This window comes from Hemiscyllium ocellatum (genome assembly GCF_020745735.1).
Source record: "Hemiscyllium ocellatum isolate sHemOce1 chromosome 27 unlocalized genomic scaffold, sHemOce1.pat.X.cur. SUPER_27_unloc_1, whole genome shotgun sequence".
In the NCBI taxonomy this organism is placed as follows: domain Eukaryota; kingdom Metazoa; phylum Chordata; class Chondrichthyes; order Orectolobiformes; family Hemiscylliidae; genus Hemiscyllium; species Hemiscyllium ocellatum.
The window spans coordinates 5,668,180-5,687,639 of record NW_026867476.1 but is presented as its reverse complement, the minus strand read 5'-3'; positions in this window follow the sequence as shown (position 1 = coordinate 5,687,639).

The window sequence follows — 19,460 nt, the reverse complement described above, 5'->3', positions numbered from 1 at the left end:
ACAGGACCAGAAATTTGGCCATTCAGCCCATCAGGACTGCTCGGCCATTCAATCATGGCTGATAAGTTTCTCAACTCCATTCTTCTGCTTTATCACTGTAACCCTTGATACTCAAGAATCAACCTGTCTCAGTCACCTGGCCTCCACAGTCTTCTGTGGCAGAGAATTCCATTTATTCACCACTCTCTGGCCATAGAAGTTTAGAACATAGAACAATTCAGCACAGAACAGGCCCTTCAGCCCACGATGTTGTGCCAAAGATTTATCCTAGCTTCAGCACCTATCCATGTACCTATCCAATTGCCCCTTAAAGGTCACCAATGATTCTAACTCTGCCAATCCCACAGGCAGTGCATTCCATGCCCCCACCACTCTCTGGGTAAAGAACCTACCCCTGACATCTCCCCTATACCTTCCACCTTTCATCTTAAATTTATGTCCCCTTGTAACACTCTGTTGTACCCGAGGAAAAAAGTCTCTGACTGTCTACTCTATCTATTCCCCTGATTATCTTATAAACCTCTATCACGTTACCCCTCATCCTTCGCCGTTCCAATGAGAAAAGGCCTAGCACACTCAACCTATCCTCGTATGACCTATTCTCCATTCCAGGCAACATCCTGATAAATCTCCTCTGCGCCCTCTCCAAAGCTTCCACATCTTTCCTAAAGTGAGGCGACCAGAACTGCACACAGTACTCCAAATGTGGCCTTACTAAGGTCCAGTACAGCTGCAACATCACCTCACGACTCTTGAATTCAATCCCTCTGCTAATGAACGCTAATACACCATAGGCCGCCTTACAAGCTCTGATCACCAGAGTGGCAATTTTCAAAGAGCTATGAACGTAGACCCCAAGATCCCTTGCTCCTCCTCCTTACTAAGAACCCTACCGTTAACCCTGTATTCCGCATTCTTGTCCATTTTGGAAGGACAAATCTCACACTTGACAGGGTTGAATTCCATCTGCCACTCCTCAGCCCAGCTCTGCATCATATCTAAGTCCCTTTGCAGCTGACAACAGCCCTCCTCAATATCCACAACTCCTCCAATCTTCGTATCGTCTGCAAATTTACTGACCCACCCTTCGACTCAGTCTTCCAAGTCATTAATAAAAATTACAAACAGCAGAGGACCCAGAACTGATCCCTGCAGCACTCCACTTGTAACTGGGCTCCAGGCTGAATATTTATCATCTACCACCACTCTGACTTTGACCAGTTAGCCAGTTCTCTATCCAACTGGCCAAATTTCCCACACTACATCCACTGCTCTACCCTCATCCACATGCTTGGTCACCTCAAAGAATTCAATAAGACTCGTAAGGCAAGACCTACCCCCCTCAAATCCGTGCTGGCTGTCCCTAATCAAGCAGTGTCTTTCCAGATACTCATAAATCCTATCCCTCAGTACCCTTTCCACTACTTTGCCTACCACCGAAGTAAGACTAACTGGCCTGTAATTCCTGGGGTTATCCCTATTCCCTTTTTTGAACAGAGGCACAACATTCGCCACTCTCCAGTCCCCTGGTACCACCCCCGTTGACAGTGAAGATGAAAAGATCATTGCCAATGGCTCTGCAATTTCCTCTCTTGCTTCCCACATAATCCTAGGATATATCCCGTCAGGCCCGGGGGACTTGTTTATCCTCAAGTTTTTCAAAATGCCCAACACATCTTCCTTTCTAACAAGTATCTCCTCTCGCTTACCAGTCCGTTTCATACTCTCTTCTTCAACAATACAGTCCCTCTCATTTGTAAATACTGAAGAAAAGTACTCATTCAAGACCTCTCCTATCTCTTCCAACTCAATACACAGTCTGCCACTACTGTTCTTGATCGGACCTACCCTTGTTCTCGTCATTCTCACGTTTCTCACATACGCATAAAAGGCCTTGGGGTTATCCTTGATCCTACCTGCCAAAGATTTTTCATGCCCTCTCTTAGCTCTCCTAATCCCTTTCTTCAGCTCCCTTCTGGATATCCTGTATCCCTCCAACGCTCTGTCTGAACCTTGTTTCCCCAACCTTATGTAAGCCTCCTTCTTCCTCTTTACTAGACATTCAACCTCCCTCGTCAACCAAGATTCCCTCACACAACCATCTCTTTCCTGCCTAACAGGTACGTACATATCAAGGACACATCACATCTGTTCCTTGAAAAAGTTCCACATTTCAATGAATTCCTTCCCTGACAGCCTACGCTCCCAAATTATGCTCCTCATCCTGTCTTGCAGCATCGTATTTACCCTTCCCCTAATTGTAAAACCTACGCTGTTGCAGGCACCTATCTCTCTCCATAACCAAGGTGAAAGTCACAGAATTGTGGTCACCATCACCAAAATGCTCACCCACTAATAAGCCCGTCACTTGTCCCGGTTCGTTACTGAGTACTAAATCCAATATGGCCTCCCCTCTGGTTGGACAATCTACATACTGAGTTTGGAAAGCTTCCTGGACACACTGCACAAACACCGCCCCATCCAATCTACTTGATCTAAAGAGCTTCCAATCAATATTTGGGAAGTTGAAATCACCCATGACTACGACCCTGTGGCTTCTGCACCTCTCCAAAATCTGTTTCCCAATCTGTTTCTCCACATCTCTGCTGCTATTGGGGGGGTCTATAGTAAACACCCAACAAGGTGACTGCACCTTTCCTATTTCTGACTTCAGCCCATACTACCTCCAAAGGCAGATCCCCCTCGAACTGCCTTTCTGCAACCATTATACCATTTCTAATTAGCAATGCCACACCCCCTCCTTTTTTACCACCCTCCCTAATCTTACTGAAACATCTGTAACAAGGAACCTCCAACAACCATTCCTGTCCCTCTTCTAGCCACGTTTCCGTGATGGCCACAACAGTGTAGTTCCAAGTACCGATCCACGCCTTAAGTTCATCCACCTTATTTCTGATACTCCTTGCGTTGAAGTATGCACACTTGAACCTATCTCTGTGTCCTCAAGTATACCCTGTCAGTGCTCCCTTCTCCACAGCTTCCCTACATTCTTGGACATCCTGAAAAACAGCTAGCCTACTTGCTGGACTACAAGTCCGGATCCCATCCCCCTGCCAAATTAGTTCCCCCCACCGCCCCCTCCCCCCCCCCCACCCCTCCCCAGAGTGCTAGCAAACCTACCTCTCAGGATATTGGTGCCCTTCTGGTTCAGGTACAACCCGTCCTGCTTGTACAGGTCCCACCTTCCCCAGAATTGTCCAAATACCTGAAGCCCTCCCTCCTACATCATCCTTGCAGCCATGTGTTCAACTGCACTCTCTCCCTATTCCTTGCCTCACTGTCACGTGGCACCGGCAACAACCCAGAGATGACGACACTGTCCGTCCTAGCTTTTAGCTTCCAGCCTAACTTCCTGAATGACCTCCCCACCCCTCTTCCTACCTATGTCATTGGTGCCAATGTGCACCACGACTTCTGGCTGCACACCCTCCCCCTTAAGGATTCTCCTTATCTCCATTCTAAGAGGTCTTCCCTTTACTCTGAGGCTGTGCCTTTGAGTGGTAGTCTCTCCTACCAGTGGAACCATCTTCCTAAAGTCCACTCTGTCCAGACAATTCAGTATTCTGTATGTTTCAATTGGATCTCCCTGAGTGTGGGCCACATTGTGATGTCATCAGTGGAGCGAGGCCCAAAACATGCTGCCGGACTGTGCTTGCTCCGAACGCCCAGCGGCCAATGGCCCGCACTGCTCTGTACAGTTTCCAAAAATCCTTTACCTTCAGAGAATCCCCACAGTGTGGAGCAATGCCATTCAGCCTAACGAGTCCACACTGACCTTCCGAAGGGTAACCCACCCACACCCATTCCCCTACCTCTCATGCTCTACATTTACCCCTGACTAATACACCCAACCTGCACATTCCTGTGCACTATGGGTAATTTAGCATGGCCAATCCACCCTAACCTGCACAACACTTGACCCTATATGAACTGGAGCCTCTATAGGTGGGAGCAGCGTGTGAAGCCAGTCTCAAACTGAAAACTGGTGAATGGCTACTCCCCCGTGTGGACCCACCAGTGGGTCAGCTGCTTCACCGAGCAAGTGAGCTCCTTCCTGCACTCGGGACGCCTGACAGGCCCCCTCCAGAGTGGAGCTGCTTGTGTTTTTGCAGGTGGCTCACCCGATTGAACCCCTTCCCACACTCTGAGCAGGTGAATGGCCTCTCCCCCGTGTGGGCCCGCTGATGCTTCAACAGGGAGGAGGAATCGGTGAAGGCCTTCCTGCACTTGGGGTAGTTGAAGGGCCTCTTCCCCCGTGTGGATCCGCCGATGGGTCAGCAGGGTGGAGGTATGGGTAAAGCCCTTCCCGCACTCTGGGCAGCTGAAGGGCCTCTCCCCTGTGTGGACCCGCTGGTGCCTCAGCAGGGTGTAGGAAAAGCCTTCCCGCACTCGGGGCAGCCGAAGGGGCTCTCCCCAGTGTGGAGCTGCCGATGGGGCAGTAAGTTGGAGGCCTGCGTAAAGCCCTTCCCACACCCGGGGCAGCTGAAGGGCCTCTCCCCCCGTGTGGACCCGCTGGTGCCTCAACAGGGCAGAGGAATCACGGAAGGCCTTCCTGCACTCAGGACAGCTGAAGGGCCTCTCACCGGAGTGGACCCGCTGGTGTGTCCACAAGCTGCCCACGTGACTGAATCCCTTCCCACACTCGGCACAGGTGAACGGCCTCTCCCCTGTGTGGACCCGCCGGTGGGTCAGTAAGTTGGAGGCCTGGGTAAATGCCTTCCTGCATTCGGGACAGCTGAAGGGCCTTTCTCCTGTGTGGATCCGCTGGTGGGTTAGCAGGGCAGAGGCCTGATAAAAGCTCTTCCCACACTCAAGGCAGGGGAACGGCCGGTCCCCGGTGTGACTGCGCCGATGCGTCTCCAGGACAGACGGGGCACAGAAGCCTTTCCCGCAGTCGTCACACTTCCACGGTTTCTCCACGGGGCGGGATTCCTCAGGCTTCTCCATGGCTGAAGCTTCAGCTGCACACAAATGCGTGTACAGCCTCTCTCTGCCGTGGGTTCCTCTTTTCAGGCCATATAACTGTTTCAGGCTCCACACTCAGTGTACTGCAACAGTAGGATCTCTCATCCAGTCCCACAAATGCTGAAAACTTACTCAAACAGGAACCAAAAAGCTTTGCTCCTTTTTACAGAACCATAGTCAAAAATTGTTGGGGTCCCGATGGACTGAGTGACTGTCAGACATTGACGACAAAGCGAGGACTTCAGACACAGGAGAGTTAGACTCAGAAAGTGCAGCGCTGGAAAAACACAGCAGGTCAGGCAGCATCCGAGGAGCAGGAGAGTCGATGTTTCAGGCCTTAAGCCCTCCATCTGTTGATTTTGAAACTTCCGTCTTCACATCTTCAAATACTCTGTGAAAAGAGATTACAAAGGTCATCACTGTCAGTCCAGGATAGAAAAGATAAAATAATAACAGAAAAGATATCTACCCCATCCCCATCCCAATCTGTATCCTTCCATCCCTTCTCACCCAGGTAATTAAGACACACAACTGAATTTGCAAGTAAAGATCTGGACACCTGGTGGGGTTCTGCAATTGGTCAATGAACCCTCAAATTCAGTCTGGCTGTTTTAGACTTCACTCTTCTTCATGCGGCTGGGTGCAGAGCGCCGAGAAACACAAGTTATGCACTTCTAAATTCCTCAGAGGAACTGCACACATATGGCTTAATACAGAGACACTTGTACACTTTTCTTAAATGAGAACATAGGTCATGATCACATTGTATATTCAGACAATTACCAATCAATACGTGATATCACTATTTACAGTTACTTGATCCAATTTAATTAACTGGTAAACAACTTAGGTCATAACGGTTAGGTCACTTTTGTCTTGTGATACAGTGCCACTGCACCTGCACCGAGAGCCAGCCAGTCACCTTTTTGATTCTTTTGTATTCTAGCGGTCATAGCGACTAATACTTCCTTATCGTATCAAGCAATTTCTGTATTCTAACAGATGCATTAGTTACGCAACTTCCAGATGCAACCCACGCCTGTAGGTGAGACACGACAGTTGCCCACTCCATACCCCTTGGAATGATTCGGCTCTCTCCTTGGTCCACTTCCACCACATGACCAAAGCATGATTGGTTTGAGTTGTTCTAACCAACGTTATGCATACAGCCTACGGCAATGTTCTTTCCCTTTCAGCATCGTCACGGGTAGAGCCTGGTTCGTTGGTGCACTTCAAGAACTGGACTCGCAAAGGTTTCCAACCTCGTTGGGATGGCCCCTACCATGTTTTACTTCCCACCCCTACGGCGGTCAAAATCGCTGGGCGCTTGACATGGGTCCATCTGCATCATTGTAAATTAACTGGCCACACCAATCAAAAGGAGCGAGAGTAGGAAAGAATACTGAAAACCGAGGGGATCCTGTCCATTTGGGTTTTTGAATTTTGCTGTTGTTCTAATGCTATTCTTATTACAGAGACCTGAACTAAGAGGAGGGACATGTGGGGGATCGCCTACCTATTGACCTGTTTGATCCCATGATGGGGAAAGCCACTAAGTATGATGCAATCTGGAACGATCTGAGATTATCCACCACCTATGCCGAGGAGATGTCGAGGCATGTGGAACGTGATTGATTATTGCAATGGACTCTTACATCAGAAACGTATGGTCCATCTGGACGGTAGAAATCAGTGAGAGTTACCTTGTCGTTACCGAACCTGTCTTTTTTATTTTACCTGCAGACGCAAGCCTAGTGAGGATAAAAATGATCAACCCCGTTATTATGGTAAATATTTGAAGGAAGCCCGGGAACACCATCCCTTTTTGCAGGACGGACCTACTTGAGAAAAGAAGCCTGATAGGGGAAACTCCTCAATCCACAAACAACTTATTAATACAGGCCCACAGAATGCTCTTCACCCCAGAGTCAGTAGTATGTTACTCTTTTCTCTATTGGTAGATAACTTACTTGCCCTGTCCTCAGTCCCCAATCCCAATCTATTCATCAGACTTTCTACTGCCGACCCTTCAAAGAGAGATATCAATTTCCAATACTGTGTTAGCCCTCCTGCCAAGTCTTTTAACTCTATTGCAGGGTCATAGGAGAATTGCTTTAATGGAACTGACTATGGGTGTGCACTTCTTAATGTTCCACACAACATCTCCCACCTATTTGAGACTTGTCTCACCCTCACGTGTAAGACAAAAGGGGCCTTATACCTCCTTCCCATGTATACAAACAACTTGTGTGCCACTGGCTGGGGTACAACAGGCCTTACGCAGCAAAAGTAACTATACCCATCTCCATGTACTGACCCAGAACGGAACCCTTCCCTGGTGCATTTATAGGTCTTTTCTCTTTTCAGAATCTAATACTGTCACCAAGATCATGTGAAACAGAGCTAAGGGACAGCCTAACGGGAACAGAATTCAGAGGTCCATTGTCTACCATACAGTGCGAGCGCTCAACAGTCACTTTGCCAATTTTTCTATGGTGCACAAGCGACTCCTCTTGCAAAACGTCAGCCCTTTACTCTTGTAGACCCGACCAGACCCTCTGCTGTAACATTTCAGTAACCTATTTTAACAAATCCTCCCTATTATACACCAAACCTGGATACTACTACTTCAGTTTCCTGAAGAAGGGCTCATGCCTGAAACGTCGATTCTCCTGCTCCTTGGATGCTGCCTGACCTGCTGCGCTTTTCCAGCAACACATTTTCAGCTACTATTTCTTCAGTCAAGGTAAAGCTACCAATTTCCTTGTCCTTGATGGCAAAAATGTTCTTCATAAGGTCACTATCAGAGCCCTTGCTCCCACAACAGTACCTTGTCCTGGCCTGTGGACAAGTTAATGGGACCTTCATCTGAGGAGGATGCAGCAGGCCGTCTCAGTTGACCTTGCTCCAACTGGAAGGATCCCAAGGGACTGAATAACAATTCAGGACACTCAATAGGCTGGGGAATCCTGAGTTTTGGAAGATTGGTAGGGGTGATAAGTCAAAAGAACTGCAATTACCTCATTTGCAGCCTGACCGTTCTAGGAAATAAGGCTAGAAAGGCTCTGGAACAGATTAGCCTGGGATTATCAGATCTGCCTCTTTACTCTATGCAGAATCGGTATGCCTTAGACTATAGTAGCCCAGGAAGGTGAGGTCTACACTACTTTCCAAGATAAATGCATTGTGGGCATTCCCAATCGCACTTGCAATTTTACTAAGGAACAAGACGAGATCCAGGTGTTCCTTGAAGGGACCAGTTGGGGAAACTGGGGATCGGGCTCTTGATACAATGGGCTTATCAATTTAGCTATGTATATCAGAATAATTTTCCTCTGTATGTCAGTATTGCTATTAAATGTTTAATTGGAAATCATCTGAGCTCCCCTTAGTGATATAGATTTGATGGCTCACCTGTCGATGGCAATGACCAGGTGAGTGGCGAAGATGATGGTGCCACTCTAGAGGATGTTGATGGCTGGGACACCTTGAAGGGCATTTGTTTGGATTAGCCTTTCCTTTTAGTGATTGCAGTGCGATCAAAGGGGGGAATGAGGATGTAGGCATCTGGGAGGTAAGACAAAATGGCTGAAGGAGCTGCACAAAATGGCTTCTGCTTGGCTAACATGGTCTGAACTGAGTCAGGTAGATACTCAGAATAAACAAGAAACACCAGACTGATGTAAATCCGGTGAAATAATTGCAAATGCAGAAGTAACAATATGACCTTAACCATTAGTCGAAGAAGTTATGGTTTAACTCTATCCACCAGGCAGGACAAATACGATATCAAGATCAGGTTGTTTACAAGAAATTGTGATAGGCCAAGTCAAAAGAGCATGAGGACCTCAGGAAATCTGATTGTTACTATGTGATCACGCTCCATGCCTGACTATAAACAATGTACATAAGCTCTATGCAAACTCTAAATCATCCGATTCTTATGGCACTCGAGGAGTACTCATACCTTCTGTGCTGATCACAGTCTACCGACCTGGCCGTACCAAAGAATAAACAATTGCTTGTGTGATTGACAAAGAGTCATTTTCAGATGTATTTATTGACCAAGACCTGGATCATCAGAACAACCAGATGGGAAATGGTTAATGGCCCCAAGCTGTGGGGAGCAAAATGAAACATCAAGGCATTAACAGAGAGAAATTGAACATACAAACATGCCAAACGTTGGGAGCAAGACAGAGTCACAGAAATGCACAGCAGAGAAACAGTCTGTTCAGTTCAACTCGTCCTTGCCAAGCAGATAACCTAAATCAATCTAATCCCATGTGCTAGCACTTGGCCCACATCCTTCTAAACCTTTCCTATTCATATACTCCTCCAGATGCCTTTTAAATACTGTATTTGTACCAGCCTCCATGACTTCCTCTGGCAGCTCATGCCATACACACACTAACCTCTGAATATAGGCGTTGCCCCTAAGGTCCCTTTTAAATCTCCCCCCTCTACCCTCACTCTAAACCTATGACCCAATCCCAGGGAAAAAACCTTTGTCTATTTACCCAATACATGTCCCTTATGATTTTATAAAAGTTTGTAGGGTCACACCATAGCCTCCGGCGTGCAAAAGAAAACAGCCCACCCTATTGAGCTCAAACCCTGACAACATCCTTGTCAATCTTTTCTGAACCATTTCAAGCTTCACAACATCCTTCCTCTAGCAGAGAGACCAAAACTGCACACAACATTCCAAAAGTGGCCTAACCAAATGTCTGGTGCAGCTACAACATAGCTTTCCAACTCTTATACTCAGAGGATTGGGAAAGTTTTCAAAACCCACCAAAGACAACTGGGAAAGAATGGAGGGATAAACCGAAATTTGGGAGTTAGCTTGGACCTCAGGGTGGTAGAATGGGGATGAGGGAAGGAAGCCAAATGTGCTGGAGCCAAGGCTGAGGAAGAACAGAGGATGTAAAGCCGACGTGAAGCTGCAATGAGGAATATTGCATGTGTTGTACTTGCACCTGTTGAATTTACTTGTGGGAATCGGATGCAGTTTAAAAGTAAAAACAGAAAAGGTATCTAACCCTCCCCCTTCCCAACCTCACGGAATACAAGGAGAACTAGCCATTTGGATACAGAACTGGCTCAAAAGGTGGAAGATAAAGGGTGCCGGAGGGTTATCTTTCAGACTGGAGGCCTGTGACCAGCGGAGTGCCACAAGGATCGGTGCTGGGTGCTCTACTTTTTGTCATGTACATAGATGATTTGGATGTGAGCATAAGAGGTACAGTTAGTAAGTTTGCAGATGACACCAAAATTGGAGGTGTAGTGGACAGTGAAGAAGGTTACATCAGATTAAAACAGGATCTGGACCAGATGGGCCAATGGCCTGAGAAGTGGCAGATGGACTTTAATTCAGATAAATGTGTGGTGCTGCATTTTGGGAAAGCAAATCTTAGCAGGACTTATACACTTAATGGTAAAGTCCTAGGGAGTGTTGCTGAACAATCAGACTTTGGAGTGCAGGTTCATAGCTCCTTGAAAGCGGAGTCGTAGGTAGATAGGATAGTGAAGGTGGCGTTTGGTTTGCTTTCTTTTATTGGCCAGAGTATTGAGTACAGGAGTTTGGAGGTCATGTTGCGGCCGTACAGGACAATGGTTAGGCCACTGTTGGAATATTGCGTGCAATTCTGGTCTTCCTATTGGAAAAGGTGTTGTGAAACTTGAAAGGGTTCAGAAAAGATTTACAAGGATGTTGCCAGTGTTGGAGGATTTGAACTATGAGGAGAGGCTGAACAGGCTAGGGCAGTTTTCCCTGGAGCGTCGGAGGTTGAGGGGTGGCCATATAGAAGTTTACAAAATCATGAGGGGCATGGATAGAATAAATAGACAAAGTCTTTTCCCTGGGGTCGGGGAGTCCAGAACTAGAGCGCATAGGTTTAAGGTGAGAGGGGAAAGATATAAAAGAGACCTCGGGGCAACTTTTTCATACAAAGGGTGGTACGTGTGTGGAATGAGCTGCTAGACGAAGTGGTGGAGGCTGGTACAATTGCAACATTTAAAAGGCATTTGGATGGGTATATGAATAGGAAGGGTTTAGAGAGATATGGGTCGGGTGCTGGCAGGTGGGACTAGATGGTGTTGGGATATCTGGTTGGCATGGACAGGTTGGACCGAAGGGTCTGTTTCTATGCTGTACATCTCTGTGACTCTATCCTTCCATTCCTCCTCACCAGGAGTCACATACTTGAGTTTGTGGAGTCTGCTCCCTCCCTGGATTCACGGCCGTAGCCAATATTGAACAGATTTCCCCATCCCGGTCTTCCTCCCAGGATGAAGAGTAGCCCAGAGGGAGGGTCACTTCCGCATTGTGACGTCATTTAAGAAACGCGGGGCGAAACGCAACGCATACGATGCAGTGCAGCCGAACACACTTCAAAACCCTCTTCCCTTCAGAGAATCCTCACCATGTGGGAACAGGCCACTCGGCCCCACCAACCCTCCCAAGGGTAACCCACCCACATCCATTCCCCTACATTTAACCCTGAGTAATGCACCTTACCTGCACATCATGCATAATTTAGCATAGCCATTCCACCCTAACCTGCACATCCCTGGGCACTATGGGTAATTTAGCATAGCCAATCCACTCTAAACTGCACAAAAGTCAAAAATCACACATCACCAGGTTTTAGTCCCATAGGCTTTTTTAGAAGCAGTGACTTCTGGGAGTGCTGCTTCTTCATCAGGTGGTTGTGGAGTATAAGGCACAGAATTTATAGCAAAACCTGGATGGTTAAGTCTTTCACCATTTCGAATGGTTTGCAGGTATCATTACAATGTAAACCCCAGAACTTCTTGTATGCCACCTTCGAGATAACAAGGTTTTATAGCAAAAGGTGACATCTCAGCTCAGACAATGCATTATAGGTGTGAGGTCAGAGTTTGCCTGTATCTCAATCTTGAGTCAGACTGGTTCTATTTCCAAAGTGGAATTTACAAAATATTACATGGATTGACTGCCTGCAGATTTTGCTTAAAAAATGCACAATAGACTGTATCTGCAAATATACCTCCACACACACACACACACACACACACACACACACACACACACACACACACACACACACAGTTTGTTGGGTGAATTTGTACTTGCAAAATTACGTCTTTATTTGCTCAAAAACTGCATGAATCAATGTAAGATTCCATAAATCAATTTTTTAGATTAGAATCAGTCTCACACAGGGGAGCTCACACAATCAATACAATATGTAGGCTAACATGACAGCAATTGGTAAAGTTCACTTGGGAATGTAACTTTTTCTTAAAAAAGTTTTGTGGTTTACATATGAAAGAACTGAAATCAACATCGTCATTCTAACAGGTGGAACACTTCAACAATCCAGGTCTTTTTCAATATATAATTTCAGTTACATCACACTGTAAACTGTTGCTATAAATTCTGTGTCTTACAATCTTATTCTCCACGCACCTGATGAAGGAGCTGCACTTTGAAAGCAAGGGCTTTCAATTAAACGTGATGGACTATAACCTGGTGTTGTGTGATTTTTAATTCTGCAGTTACACATTCACTCCCATGGACTCGTGTGTGCATATGTCCCTGAGAGAGAGAAGAAAAGTCTACATCAGTGCTGTAAGTCTCTAAGTCTATTTGATAACAGATGCTTTATTTCTGTTGATGTAAATATTGTAGTAAATCTTAGCTGGGTACTAATAATTAGATGTAAGGGAGAGAGAATTCCTCAGGTAGGGCACCATAAGAATCCTGGGAGACCCCTATTTCTGGTTTGCTTCCTGATTAACAAATATTAACCACAAGCGCCTATTTATTTCTAATTTTGTTTCATTTTTCTTGTTTCATTCCCTGTGAGGATGTGGGAGAATTGTTAGATTTGGGTCAGACATTTTGTTACATATTAAAAGCCTGGAAACCATTTTGTGCCTTCTTAGTGCCTGCTTGCTAAGGGCTTCATGTTTCCCAGGCTAAGATTGTGTTTCCCAGGCTCAGCGGAGACAGTTGGTCTTGCAGCTGTACTGCTCCCTGATAAACCAATTCTTTCCTTGCATGGGACTTTATTTCCATCCTCCACAATTGGCGAGTTAGGAAGGAGATACCATGATCCTGCCGGGTCACCAGCCGATATTGTTTGAGAGATGATATATAGAGGGTGGTTGCTGCTTTTGTTGTGTCCAAAATAAAAAGGAAAGCTGGCCAGAGACAAAAATGCTGTTAGAAATGCTGATACAATTCTCGCTACTCAGCCACAAGATACGAGTGTAGTACTCAACAGGCTCCTAAGTGTCCTGACGTAATGCTGCTGAGAGCACTTACACTTTACAAAATTAACAATAAAGAATTTGCTTGCCCCAGGGTTATGACAAGGGAAACCCTACTTGATAAGCCCTGGACCAACACGGAGGTTCGCGGCATGTTTCAAAAGGCCCTGATCCGTTTGAGTGCCCAACATTAGTTTTAATTAGGGAGTAGAAATCTGCAGTAAATAGAATTGCTCGCTTCAGGATGTCTAGGCTTGAATGAATTTGACATACAGGATACATTGGGCAACTATTAAAGACTCCGTTGTAATTCCCCTGGGTTGTGAGACATGAACAACTTGCCTTGAAAACAGTGTTCGATTTGCAAATGGAACGGCTGACAGGTATTTAGAGGTTGCACACTTGGTTAGGCAGCTAAGTGTCACAGCCAGGATTTATGAGGCTTAACTCCCTAACTTGGGCTGTTCTGGAATGTGAGTGCCTCATTACCCTTGGAAGGAAGGAATAAACAAAAACTGACAAACTGAGATAGGAAGAAAGTTGGAAAATGTTACAGAGAGAGACACACAGGCAGACGGGGGGGGGGGGGGCAGAGAGAGACAGGGGCGCAGGCAGGCAGAGAGGGGGGGGGTGGGGGCACAGACAGAGAGCCGCAGGCAGACAGGGAGAGACAGACTCAGCGCCGACACCCTGCAGCTTGCAGAAAGGTTAACACTTAGTAATCTGGTTTGAATGCATATTTGCCTGGGTATAGTGCTGAAATCACAGGGGAAGCTCCTGGAAAGCACAAACTATGGTCTCAAATAGGATACTCCCTCCACACCCAAACCAAAATGTGGGTGACCCCTGATGGACTGGTTTATGTTCATTCTTTGCTGCTGCCTATTTCAGTTGATTATGTACATTATTGTAGACAGTTGAGCAAAGAGGGAATGATTAATACTCTGTTACAAACCTGTTGGCACCCAGATTTTCAGAAAGCAGTTAGGAAACGAGCTGAAGTGTGTTTAATTTGTAAATATTAATTTGACCATTCAGCCTTTCACTGCACTCTTTCTTATCTTCCTTTCATGAACTATATTTGATTGGGCCTGATAACCTCTAGTAAATGGGAATTACAGTTGAATACTTTTCTTTATACACAGGTCAACCACTCTGGCTGCTGGGTATGTGCCCATATCTCCATCTGTCCTGAACTCACACCAAACGAGCCCTTATGCAGCTTTCTTTTCCCCTGCCTTTGGAACTGCTCGACTGAAAATCAAAGTCACCCCGCAGACAATCCTGTGCTCGGCTCAGTTCACTGTTGTGGCCCTCCTCTCCAGCAATCTCCCAGATGCCGAGATTTCCCCTTCCTGATGAAACCCCAATGATGATTCCCAATCCCTGGAGCCTTCTGCCCCTGTCCTTACTAAGCCAGAGGACTATCTGTCCGATGTCCAACCACCACACACTGGCAATCCCCCGGCTCTGGGTATATAATTCCCCCTTTTGCTGACACCCTCAATCTCCTCTTTTTAATAAAAGGAGGAGGGAATGTGGGAGAAGTTGACACAACTCTGTGGAGGTTATTTTGTCACAAAGCTATGTTTGCAGTAAAACGTAGCCTGCTAACGTAATGCCCTGGCTAAGGAATTCTGTTTTGATAGGCTGACCTTGCAGCTGTAGGCTGTCTCCGCTCCTCAGGCAATTAGACTGTGCTGCTCCATAGAATGATGGATTGGTTCTCTTTGTTCCTTATCGGTAATTCGAGCCGAGCTAAACCTGCAGTAAAAGATAACATTCAGTTTTGTAGACATTAAGAAATGTAGGTCTGGACAATGTCTGTGAACCTTACGACTGCCCCTCAGTTGCATAATTAATGGAGAATGGGCTTGTGTTTTACTATAAAACTTGTAACATTCTGTATTTCAGTGTAATAAGTCGGACTTTGTTCCAAACAAAGAGGTCTTCCCCATGGGAATGAATAGAGCTAGTTAATTGCTCAAGGTCTCCTCTCCTGACTACTTTGTTTTAAATGATTTGCCACACGAGTTACTTTGCCCCAACAGCACTAACAGTTACATCTAAGGGAGAGAGAATTCCTCATGTAGGGGACATCAGAATCCCAGGAGACCCCTATTTCTGGTTTACTTCCTAATGAACAAACATTAAGCATTTATTTATTTCTAATTTTGTTTCATGTTTCTCGTTTGATTCCCTGCTATGACCACACTCTGTGTCTGGATGGTTGACAGGCTGGGAGATCGTGGGTTGGGTCTCGATCGAGAATGTTTTATTGTTCTGGAAGGTGTGAAAAGCAGAGGTCAAAGCTTCAACAGAAATCCAGCAGAGCTGAGAACAGACGAACAGGGAGATCAACAGAGGACAGAGAAATCAGGACCTGAAATCTGAGCTGACAACAGACTACCCTGTGATCAGTGCTTTTTTTTTAAAAGATATTTTTATTAGAAATTTAATATTTTGACAGATTCACAAAAATAAACAGAACTTTCAAGCACAAACATTAATATAAAAATAGATCTTAAATATATAATCATCAAAATTCAAAGGAATGATACTAAAGAAGAAAGAAAAACAATGAAACTCAGTTAACTACTAATCTAATCCACAATTATCCAGAGTGTATAGTTGAGTCACTTACATCCTTCAAACAAGAGAAAATGTTCTCTAATACACTCATAACAGTATAATAAAAAGGAAACTATTTCCAAACAACAAGAACAAAAAAAAATAAAACATGTTTGAATGGAGATCCTCCCCCTTGTTCTCAGGGGGCCTTACTTCCTTTCTAAAGGTCCACCATATCCTCTCCCAAACAGTGTCCCACCCTTGACCCGGGCGCTCCTTAATAGGATTTAGATATAATACCGAGCTAGAGTTAACAGTGAGCGCCCCACCCCCACCCCTCCCCACCCATACCTGAGTATCTGAGTATATCTGATAGCATCAATGCCACGTACAAACACACATAACTATAAAATTACAACTCCAACAAATTACAGTTAAGTATAATAACATAAAATAGCAAGGGAAGACAACCCTGCTCCCAGAAGCAAAAGTAAAGTAGAGTAAAGTATCCACTTCTCCCCACGGAGTGTGGAAGAGGCAAGCCAACATAAATTGTCTCTTACGATTTATTTAAACGAGTCTAAAAGTTCCTTAGCCTCTTCTGGTGATCTAAAATTATACTCGGATCCTTCGTGGTTAAAGCATAACGTCGCTGGGTAGCGTAAGGTGTATTGAATATTTAAGTTCCTTAGACATTTCTTCACCTCATCAAACGCCTTCCTCCTTCGTGCCAAAGCCGGGGAGAAGTCCTGAAATAACATAATCTTGGATCCTTCATGGATCATGGCTTTAGGATCCTTTCCAAGATTTCTGGAGGCATCCAGGAGTATCTGCCTCTCCCTATAACTCTGCAGCCGGAACAGGACCGGGCGTGGGCGCTGGTTTGGGCCAGATCCGTGTACTGCGACCCGGTAGGCCCACTCCACCCTTACCCGATCAGTTTCAGCCCCCAGGTTTAAAAGCTGGGGCAGCCATCGCTCCAGAAATACTGCTAACTGTCCCTTCTCTTCTTGTTCAGGGAGGCCCAGAAGACGGATATTCTTTCTCCGATTTCTATTATCCAGGTCATCCATGTAGATTTCAAAGGCCCGGACTCTCTGCTCCAGAGCTCGCACCTGTTCTGCAGCTGTTTGTGCTGCAGCCTCGGAGGTCGTGGCCTTTAGCTCCGCCCCCTTCACTCGGCCCTGCAGCTCCTCAATAGCCTGGCTGTGCTTTTGTAGCTTTTCTTCGAATGAGTTCCATCTCTGTCGGGATTCTGCGATGAAATTGACGAGTGTCGTTTCCAGCCTGGCAATCATCTCTTCAAGGCCTGTTTTTACATCAGCTGCAGCAGGAGGAGAGGAGGGTGGGGGAGGGGTCTTTGTTTTCTGAGAGCTGCGGGATCCCTTTGGTTTACTCATTATCCACTTAATATTAAACTGCTTAAATACAATAGTAAGCAGCTAATTAAGGTTAAAAAAATTTTTTTTTTGGGTGGTTTGGTAAGTGTGGTGGGGGTGAGTAACTCACTTTACCCAGGTTTTGGGAAGAGCACTGTAAACTCAGACTTGCTGAGTCGCCGCCATCTTGGATCTCCCGTGATCAGTGCTTTGATTAGCAGGGCCAACCCTCTACCTTTACCTAGCTTCACATTTGACTACTCCTCGATATTCAGGATCCAATCTTTGTCATCCTGAAGCTGTGTCTCTGTAAGGAGTCTCAGATCATAATTATTTTCTTCAATGTGTACAGTCAATTCATTCACTTTTCTTACAATGCAGCATACATTCAGACACACCCTTTTTAGTTTCAACTTTCGTATCTTTAGAATCCAGTTTTGAGTGCTGGTACATTGAATCTCCTTGTTCCTTTCTATCATACTCTGATGTTCATTTTCCACATTGCTCACTGATCTTGATTTGGATGAGCCATGCTAAATTGCCCAGAGTGTCCATGGATGTGCAGATTAGGTGGGTTAGCCATGGGAAATGCAAGGTTATAGTAATAGAAGCAGGAGTAGGCCATTTTTTTTTACCCATCCAGCCTGCTCTGCCATTCATTAAGATCATGGCTGATCTATCCATTGTCTCAGCTGCTCCTCCCTGCATTGTACCAACTATCCTTAATTCCCCTACCATGCAAAAACCCATTCAACTGTTTGCTGAATATACTTCATGAAGCTGCCTCTACTGCTTCCTTGGGCAAAGAATTTCATGGATTCACTACTCACCGGGAAAAGGAGCTCCTCTTCATCTTCATACCGAATGCCACCTTCTCTATCCTGCCTTCCTGAGACTCCACTTTCAAGTAACTATGAACCTGCACTCCAAGGTCTCTCTGTTCTGCAATACTCCCCCTAACCGAGTCAGTCCTGCCCAGATTGCTTGACAAAAATGCAACACCTCAATTTCTCTAAATTAAACTCCATCTGCCACTCCTCAGACCACTGACCCATCCGATCAATTCTAATTTAAAGCAAATCTCTTTCCTCTTTATTCTCTAGAAGCTGAAAATCTCCCTCCCACACACTCTCCCTCCATTCTCACTTTGCTGAACCTAATTCCTGCTGTACATCATCCTGAAGGGTCTAGTTCATGCTGATTAACAGGCCCACACTCAGGGAGGATCTAATTGAAACATAAAGAATACTGAACAGCCTGGACAGAGTGGATGTTGGGAAGATGGTTTCATTGGGAGAACTCGAGGCCCAGTCTTAAAGTGAAGGGACCCCCTTTCAGAACGGAGATAATGAGAAACCCACAGAAGACAGTGCAGGTCAGGTCACTGAGGATATTTAAGACTGAGATAGATAGGTTCGAGTAGAACCCAATTATTCTTACAGATAGCGGAGATCACGTTACAAATATGTTTCTCAATTTCCCTCTGACTATTAGGAGGTCTATAATACAATCTCAGCTATCTGTAAGAATAGGGTGGTTATGGTCAGGGATTTGAACTTTCCAAACATAGACTGGAACTGCCGTAGTGTTAAGGTTTAGATGGAGAGGAATTTGTTAAGTTTGTACAAGACAATTTTCTGATTCAGTATGTGGATGCACCGACTTGGGAAGGTGCAAAACTTGACCTACTCTTGGGAAATAAGGCAGGGCAGTGACTAAGGTGTCCGTGGGGGAGCACTTTGGGAGAGCGACCATAATTCTATTAGATTTAAAATAGTGATGGAAAAGGATAGACCAGATCGATATTGGAGAAAGGCCAATTTTGACGTTATTAGACAAGAACTTTCAAAAGCTGATTGGGGCAGTTGTTCACAGGTAAAGGGACGGCTGGAAAATGGGAAGCCTTCAGAAATGACATAACAAGAATCCAGAGACAGTATATTCCTGTTCGGGTGAAAGGAAAGACGTAGGTATAGGGAATGCTGGATCACTAAAGAAATTGAGATGAAAATGTGTTGCTGGAAAAGCGCAGCAGGTCAGACAGCATCCAAGGAGCAGGAGAATCGACGTTTCAGGCATGAGCCCTTCTTCAGAAATGAAGAAATTGAGGGTTAAAGAAAATGTGGGTTTGGTTAAGAAAAAGAAGGAAGCATATGTAAGGTATAGACAGGACAGATTGAGAGAATCCTTAGAGGAGTATAAAGGCAGTAGGAGTATACTTAAGAGGGAAATCAAGAGGGCAAAAAGGGAACATGAAATAGC